We start from the raw sequence: 8,904 nt of genomic DNA, 5'->3' as shown, positions 1-8,904 counted from the left end.
CTGGGTGATTTATAAGGAAAAGAGGTTTAATTGATTCACAGTTCGGCATGGATGAGGAGGCCTCAGGAAACGTACAATCGTGGTAGAAGGGGAAAGGCAAGCAAGGCACGTCTTACATGGAGGCAGGAGAAGAGAGAGAATGCAGGGAGAAGTGCCACACAGTTTTAAACCATCAGATCTCCTGAGAACTCACTCACTCTCAGGAGAAGAACAGCAAGGGGAAACTCCACCCCCCTGATTCAATCACCTCCCACCAGGCCCCTCCTCCAACACATGGGGATTACAATTCAGGAGAGATCTGGGTGGAGACACACAGCCAAACCATATCATGTGGGTACGCCAAACTCAAAGTTCAATGACAGATTACTTACTCTTATTATGGCTGATGAACTATGATATTTTCTGTCCTGCTCCATTTCATTCTGTTCTGTGTTAAAATATCGGTAACAACTCTCTCAATCAATTTCATAACCGATTAATGGATGGTGACTCACAGTTGTAGAAACTCTGCTCCAGGATTTCAGTTTGGCAATGTGAATATCTGGACTGCCTCCTGAAGACAAAAAAAGAAATCAGATAAAAATTGTTTTAATTAAGTGCATCCATTAACTAACAAATAAAGCAGTAATCTCTGAGCCAAAAACTAAAGGAAAACAACAACAAAAAAAGAGATGGGCAGAGCATGAAACCCAGTTTTTACCTTGAGGTCATTTGTGGTGAACTTAAACATTAATTGTCAGGGCCTTCTAGAAGAAAGAAGGCAAAACCAGAATCTTCCCAAGATGGGGACATCACATGAGACCCTCCCTCCCTAACAGGACCTTATAGGTGAAATACAAATGCCCAGTCCCCACAAGACAGTGCAGGAAGAGGTCTGTCTCTAAATGTGTAGGAAGGGAAAATTTCCCTCTAAGTATTCTTAACAGAAAGTCAGTTCTGGTGTGGATTAACAGCCCAAACTCGCTAACTGCATGGTCCAAACAACATGTCAACTAAGCTTTCATGTTAAAGAGACTCTGGACTGTATTTCCCTCCAAATCCCCAAAGACAAGTCAACCTAAAATTATCAAACTGCTCAGGATCCAGGTTTCTTCAAGCACAAAGTGTGAGGACAGCCATCCAGGGATATGGGACACCAAAGAATGGTGGGCAGTGCTCCCCATGTGGGTAGTGCTCCCCGTGTGGGCAGTGCTCCCCGTGTGGGGAAAGGTAAGGACCAGTTATATAGGCAAAAGCAGAGGTGCTGAACAGAGTTACGACATTTTCCATAATACAAACAGGAGAGATTTGATTGGCTACTCTTATTTTATTTTATTTTATTTTATTTTATTTTATTTTATTTTATTTTATTTTATTTTTGAGACAGAGCTTTGCTCTTGCCCCCAGGCTGGAGTGCAATGGCACGATCTTGGCTCACTGCAACCTCCACTTCCTGGGTTCAAGCAATTCTACTGCCTCAGCCTCCTGAGTAGCTGGGATTACAGGTGCATGCCACCGTACCCAGCTAATATTTGTATTTTCAGTAGAGACGGGGTTTTACCATGTTGGCCAGGCTGGTCTCCAACTCCTGACCTCAAGTGATCTGCTCAACTTGGCCTCTCAAAATGCTGGGATTACAGGCGTGAGCCACCGCGCCCGACCTGATTCGCTACTGTTGATTGCACTCTTGGAGGGTTGCCTAACATTTTCGTGTAGAGAGGTAACAAACTAGAGGTAACAGCTACTCTCTAGTTTGAATGAGGAACAAGTAGTTGGGGTGACGTACATCTCAACACACAGGCTAGGAAGCAACGATCATACCTCAGAGAAGAAAAACAGCCAAGTTATATGATTCCACTTCTAGAGCTTAACGTTTCCCCTTGGCATGATGAATTTGGAAGGTTCTGAAATTTCATTTTCTTTTTACAGAGACAAACACAAATTCTCTCTGGAGTAAACCACTTCCATCCCAGGGCTATGGAACATCTCATAGGAAAAGTTTCAAAACAGTAAGCACTTCCTGGTGAACCAAATCACAAAGTAGACAAGGAAAAAGGGACAGTGAGCAAAAGCGGGCAGAAAAAATGATGAAGAGAATTAAAAACAATAAAAGACCCAGACCAGTAACATGTTCCAAGAGATAAAGACAGATTGTGAAGGTGAGCAGCAAGCAAGCAGAGTTTGAAAGAAGCAAATGTAACCCCTGAAAGTGAAAAACATCACTGTAGGAATTAATAATTCACAGGACAGATTTAATGCCTGATTAGGCAAAGCTGAAAAGGGAGGAGGATGAGGAAAGGAGGGAGAATTAACAAGTTAGACATTAAATCAGAATAAATTATACAAAAAGACATTAAGACAAAGAGACGGAGACTAAGAGGGGTCAGGAAGCACAAAGGCAAAGTGAGAAGGTTTAACACACATTTAATTGGAGCTCCCAGAAGCAGATGAAAAGAGACAGAGACAGTATTTTAAAAGATAATGGCTGGTAAATTTCCAAAAAAATAAACCCTATAAAACCAATTAAACATATCAAAAAGGCCAACTACTTCCAAACAGAACAGATATGAACAAAATTTGCACAGAGAAACATCATAGTGAAATTATAGATCATCAAAGATAAAGGGAAGATCTGAAAGTAGCTGGAGAGAAAAGAGAAATTACTTTCAAAGAACGTTGAGCCCAAATGCTGATTTATCAGCCTCAGCAACAGAAGCAACAAGATGGCTGAATGAGATCTACAATGTGTTGAGATAAAATAACTGTTAATATAGAAGTCTATCACTGGAAATAACATCTTTCAACAAGGATGAAATTTAGACTTTTCAGAAAACCCAATATACACATGGTGTGCACCAATATACCCTATCTAAAATTGGTACAGAATTAAGTATATATTTCACACAGAAGGACAGCGTTATCAGAAGGAAGGTCTGAAGTAGAAGAGAAGAAAGAAGTGCAAAGAAATTGGGAAATGTGGGATAAACTTACCTCTGCAAAACTATAGTAATAATATCTCATGGAGTTACAAAAAAAGAAATATTGGATTTTTGACAACTAAGGTAAATAAGTCAGAAAGAGTTGACTAGAATATTCTGAGGTTTCTGTAATACATGAAGAAGGCTTAGGAGATTGATTTTATAGTTTGATTAATTAAGTGTACGAGTGACAAAATTTGTAGACTAATCACCAAAATAATAGAAATATAGTGTACAATGCCCTAACTGTTAGAGAAAAGTTTTAAAGGGGAAAATTCACTGCAGAATAAAGTAAAAATGGAGGAAAAACAACTAAAGAAAGATTAGAAAAAAAACACAACATATGAGAGTGATTACACTGTCAGATCTATTACCAACTCACACAAATGTATGCAGCACAAAAACTCCATCAGAAAGACAAAAACAATCAGACTACAGTCAATAAAATTCAACTATATTTCACTAACAAGAGTATGTTAGGTCATTCTTGCATTACTATAAAGAAGTATCTGGGGCTGGGTGCAGTGGCTTATGCCTGTAAATCCCAGCACTTTGGGAGGCTGAAGCAGATGGATCACCTGAGGTTAGAAGTTCGAGACCAGCCTGGCCAATATGGTGAAACCCCATCTCTACTAAAAATACAAAAATTAGCTGGGCATGGTGGTGGGCACCTGTAATCCCAGCTACCCACAAGGCTGAGGCAGGAGAATTGCTTGAGCCTGGGAGGCAGAGGTAGCAGTGAGCGGAGATTGCGCCACTGCATTCCAGCCTGGGCGACAGAGCAAGACTCCATTAAAAAAAAAAAAAAAAAACACACACACAAATATCTGAGACGGGGTAATTTATGAAGAAAAAAGGTTTAACTGGCTCATGGTTCTGCCGGTTATACAGGAATCATGGCGGCATCTGCTTCTGGGGAGGCCTCAAGAAGCTTCCAATCACAGCAGAAGGCAGTGGAGGAGCAGGCACATCACATGGCAAAAGCATAAGCGAGCAAGAGAGAGAGAGCGAGAGAGAAAGAAAGAAATGCCACACACTTCCAAGCAGCCAGATCTTATAAGACGTCACTTGCTATTGTGAGGACGGGGACTATTGTGAGGGGATGGGGCTAAACCACTCACAAAAAATCCACCCGCATGATCAACCATCTCCCACCAGGCTCCAGCTCCATCAGGAATTACAATTCAACATGAAATTCAGGCAGAGACATGTATCCGAAATATACCAAACAGTAATAAGAAAAATATAAAAGCATAGGAAAGTTGAAAGATAAAAATTATATAGTGAATCTAGTTATATTAATATCAGAAATAAATACATTTTAAAGTTATTATTAAAGGCATTATTAAGAAGAAAAAGGAGGACCACTATATAATGCTAAAATTTTCAAGACACCAGGAAGTTGTGTTTGAAAATGTTTCTATACCTCATAATATAGTATCAAAGTGAAGAAAGCAAATGTGAACCCGCAATGACGGAGATACCACTCTCAGTAACTGATAGAACAAGCAGAAAAGGAATCTGCTAAGAAAATAAAAGATCTAAATAGCACAATTAACAAGCTGCACAGAACAACTGAAAAAGCGACATTATTTTATTTTTTTTGTTTGTTTTGTTTTGTTTTGTTTTTTCTTGAGACAGAGTCTCGCTCTGTCGCCCAGGCTGGAGTGCAGTGGCCGGATCTCAGCTCACTGCAAGCTCCGCCTCCTGGGTTTACGCCATTCTCCTGCCTCAGCCTCCCGAGTAGCTGAGACTACAGGTACCCGCCACCTCGCCTGGCTAGTTTTTTGTATTTTTTAGTAGAGACGGGGTTTCAGCATGTTAGCTAGGATGGTCTCGATCTCCTGACCTCGTGATCCACCCGTCTCGGCCTCCCAAAGTGCTGGGATTACAGGCTTGAGCCACCGCGCCCGGCCAAGGGACATTATTTTAAAACACACCAAGCATGTTGGCAAAAGTGGCCCCCAAAATCCCAAATTTGGTGAATCTATAAATATAATAACTTTGATGAGTCACAAACAAGATAATTAAAATGAAACACCAAGGCACAGCAAGATCAAATTATTAAAATGCAAGGGCAAAAATAAAATCTTAAAAGCAGGCAGTGAGAAATAATACGTTACATACAGAGGAACAATGGTGTCATGATTTCTGATTTCTCATCAGAATCAAAAGAGACCAGGAGACAATGGAAATACATCTCTAAAAGAGAAAAATGTCAACCCACGTGCACACATAAAGAAAGTAACTTCAAAAGTTAAGGTAAAACAAAATATTTTTACATGAATCACAACTGAGAAAATAAATTGCAAGTAGATTTTTCCCCTACAGAATATTGCTTAAGAAAGTTTTCAAGCTGAAAGGAAATTATATCTATAGTCTTTTGACAGATCTCAACAAAGGAATACAAATTTTCAGAAATGCTAATTACGTAGATATATATATAAAAGAATTTTTAAATGGATATATATATATATGAATGCCTGTTTTGGGGGTCCCTGAGTTCACCCTTGATCTTGATGATTCATGGGAGGACCACATGGGACTCAGAAACAGTTACGGTTACGGCTACGGTTTATTACAGCGAAAGGAGACAGACTCAAACAAACAAAGGAACAGGTACATAGAGCTGAGTCAGGAGAGACTAGGCCAAGCATCCAGTTGTCTCTGCCCAGTGGAGTTGCATGGACGGCACCCACTTCATTCTCCCAGCAACAATGTGTGATGCTGCGGGCAAAGTGTTGCCAATTAGAGATGCTCGCCTGAGCCCTGGCGTCCCAGGATTTTACTGATGGTCAGTCACATAGGCATGGAGTCCCCAAAAGATTGAGACTCCCCCCAAAAGATTTTTCCCCCCAAAAGATTGAGACTCTACCCTGTTATAAGGATCCTCTATTTCCTAAGTTGTAATTGAAAAATTGTTGGAGGCTCAAACTACTCAGACTCCAGTTCCCCCAGAGGATAAACTGATAAAGCATAGCCCAAGGCCTCAGGCATAACCCCCAAAAAAGCATTCACTGTGAGTCCCGTTGTTAACATGAACCGTTTGATCAAACTGAATCAGTGAGGCCCAAGACTTCAGACACACAAAACACTCATATCAAGCAGGATGCCCCAAGGGCCCAGAGTTAATCTTGGTGAAGGTTTAGCCCCAAATACGGCCATTTCTTGGGAATGTGCAGGCTTTGAGCAACTCAGACCTACTGAGTTAACCCTTTTCTGCACAGTAGATAGACATATATAAATATACACATACAGTTTTTTTTCTTTCCTTAGTTTATTTGAAAGACATAGAATAGCAAAAATATATAGGAGATTTATAACCCATACAGCAGTAATGCACAACAGCAGCACAAAGGACTACCCTGTTATAAGGATCCTCTATTTCACAAGAAGTCTTACCAACTCTAAGTAGATGGTGGTATGAACCCCGAATATCTGAGACTGTTCTCAGTTTAGGAAGTTTATTTTGCTAAGTTAGGAACGCATGCCCATGATACAGCCTCAGGAGGTCCTGATGACATGCGCCCAAGATGATTCAACCATACTTGGTTTTATACACTTTAGGGAGACATGAGACATCAATTGATAGATGTAAAATGAACACTGGTTCAGTCCAGAAAGGTGGGACAACTGGAAGCAAAGGCCGGCAACTGGAAGTGGGGAGGGGGCTTCCAGGTCCCAGGTTGGTAAGAGACACATGGTCGCATCTTTTGAGTTTCTGATGAGCTTCTCCAAAGGAGGCCTTGAGACATGCATTCATCTCAGTGAGCAGAGGGTGACTTTGAATAGAATGGGAGGCAGGTTTGCTCTGAGCAGTCCCAGCTTGACTTTTCCCTTTAGCTTAGTGATCTGGGGGCTCCAAGATTTATTTTCCTTTCACAGGGGTACATAAAAAATGCAAATTTAGAGCAATCAGTTAACATTATGCAAAGAGAAGTGCAAAAATGCCAAGAGGAGAAATTTAAAAGACCAGAAAGGTTAAGAGCACACAGTAACAAAATGAAGAAAACCAATCTGAATTCACAGATGTCATGATTATCAATATAGAAAAACCTAAGAAATCAACAAAAAATTATTAGAATTAATAAGTAAATTTATCAAGGCCTCAGGATATAATATATAAAAATAAATTGTATTTCTATATACTGCCAATAAACACTGTAAAGCAAACATTTTTAAAATTCTATTTATGATAGTGTCAAAAAACATGCAATTCTTGGCAGGAAGTTTAACAAAAGACAGGTACAACTATACAGAAAACTAAAAAAGATGGTGAGAGAAACTAAAGAGGTAAATAAATGAAAAGATACACCATTTTAAAAAATTAAATGACTAAACATTTTTAGACATCAAGTTTCCCTAAATTGACCTCTAGATTCACTAGATGCAATGTGATCACAAGTAAAATCTCAGCAGCATTAATAAAAATAAAAATAGGCCAGGCACAGTGGCTCACACCTGTAATCCCAACACTTTGAAATGCTGAGATGGGTGTTCCAACTGAGGTCAGGAGTTCAAGACCAGCCTGGCCAACGTGATAAAATCCCATCTCTACTAAAAATACATAAATTATCTGGGCGTGGTGGTGCGTGCCTGTAGTCCCAGCTACTTGGGAGGCTGAGGAAGGAGAATCGCTTGAACCCGGTGAAGTGAGCCGAGATCGCACCACTGCACTCCAGCCTAGGGGACAGAGCAAGACTCTGTCTCAAAAATAAAATAAAACAAAATAAAATAAAACAACAATGCTGAGGACTCACACATCCTGAATTTGGGGCTTACAATAAAATTAAAATAAAGAAGACATGAGGATAAGGACAGACAAATAGATCAATACAACACAGTAGTGTTCAGAAATAGATGAACAATGAGAGGGTCCACTGACTTTTTCGGCAAAGGCACCAAAGCAATTCAAAGAGGAAATAAACTCTCTAACAAATAGTGCCTTAACACATCCGGATATCCATATGGAAAAGAAAAGTGAGATTTCTGGCTTCCGGAGTGACATGTGAGCAACTTGGAAGGTATCACTTGTGTTTTTAGAAGAAGGAAAACTAGCTGAACAAATTGAAAATCAACAATTCTTCTTAGAGCCATTAGAGAACTGCAGTCACAGGGCAAACTGCTTCCCCAAAGTCAGAAAGACAGACAGGTGGATACAGAGAATCACAGCTTCCCAGGAGCAGCAGTTCATGAGCGGAAACCTGCACGGGATCCGATATTGGGGTAGAAAATCCTAAGTTGTAATTGAAAAATTGTTGGAGGCTCAAAACAAAACCATCTGAGAGTTTAAAAGTCCAGAGAGGCCGAATTTTAGTGGGGAGGGGACTTCCACACTTCTGTGAGTTTTACCTCCAGGAGCCCCACCAGGGTCCCACAAAGAAGACAGGAGAAAAGAACCTCTGGTGCTTCCAGCAGGTGGAGGAGAAAAAGCAACCAGAGGGTTCTGTTCTTCTCAATGAGTCCTGCCCTCAGAAGAAGCTGTTTTACCAGAGCTAGTTCGACAGGGGAAAGCCTAACCAACCTGGGAGAAGAAAGTGGCCAGAGGAGTCCGACTCCTCTTAGCTCCTTAGTTCCTGGCCCCTCTTAGTCTCCATCTCTTTGTCTTTCTCAGTGTATTTGTGCATAATTTATTTGATTTAATGTCTAACTTGTTAAAACCCTAACTCGGGCTCACTGAAAGACTGAGCTAAACATAGGCCTGTATAATGCTCCCTTCCCTCCACACACACTTTACCACCACATCAAGAGGGCTCCTGCATAATAGCAGGGGAGCCATAATGGCAGCTAAAAGAACCGTAAGTCTCAGATATGTATAGTAACTGGTGAACAATATAATTGATGACTATAGCTTATGGATAGATGAAATGAATGACAGCACTGTTATAAGAGACAGGAGGAAGGAATGGAAAATACTGTTTTAAAGTCTTTGCACTACCTGTAAAAT

At 40.4% G+C, this 8,904-nt stretch overlaps 1 long non-coding RNA gene across 1 annotated transcript in view; it reads right to left on the bottom strand.

Moving 5' to 3' along the window:
• Positions 1-325: 325 nt before the first annotated feature.
• Positions 326-8,904, bottom strand: part of LOC119627295 (uncharacterized) — a 247,794-nt gene continuing 239,215 nt past the window's right edge. Inside the window, exon 3 of the long non-coding RNA XR_012089594.1 lies at positions 326-553. This is a non-coding gene — a long non-coding RNA (uncharacterized lncRNA). The remainder of the gene's footprint in view (positions 554-8,904) is intronic.

The sequence above is a fragment of the Chlorocebus sabaeus genome, chromosome 19 (assembly GCF_047675955.1).
Source record: "Chlorocebus sabaeus isolate Y175 chromosome 19, mChlSab1.0.hap1, whole genome shotgun sequence".
Classification (NCBI taxonomy): domain Eukaryota; kingdom Metazoa; phylum Chordata; class Mammalia; order Primates; family Cercopithecidae; genus Chlorocebus; species Chlorocebus sabaeus.
This window is presented reverse-complemented; position numbering and strand designations above follow the sequence as displayed.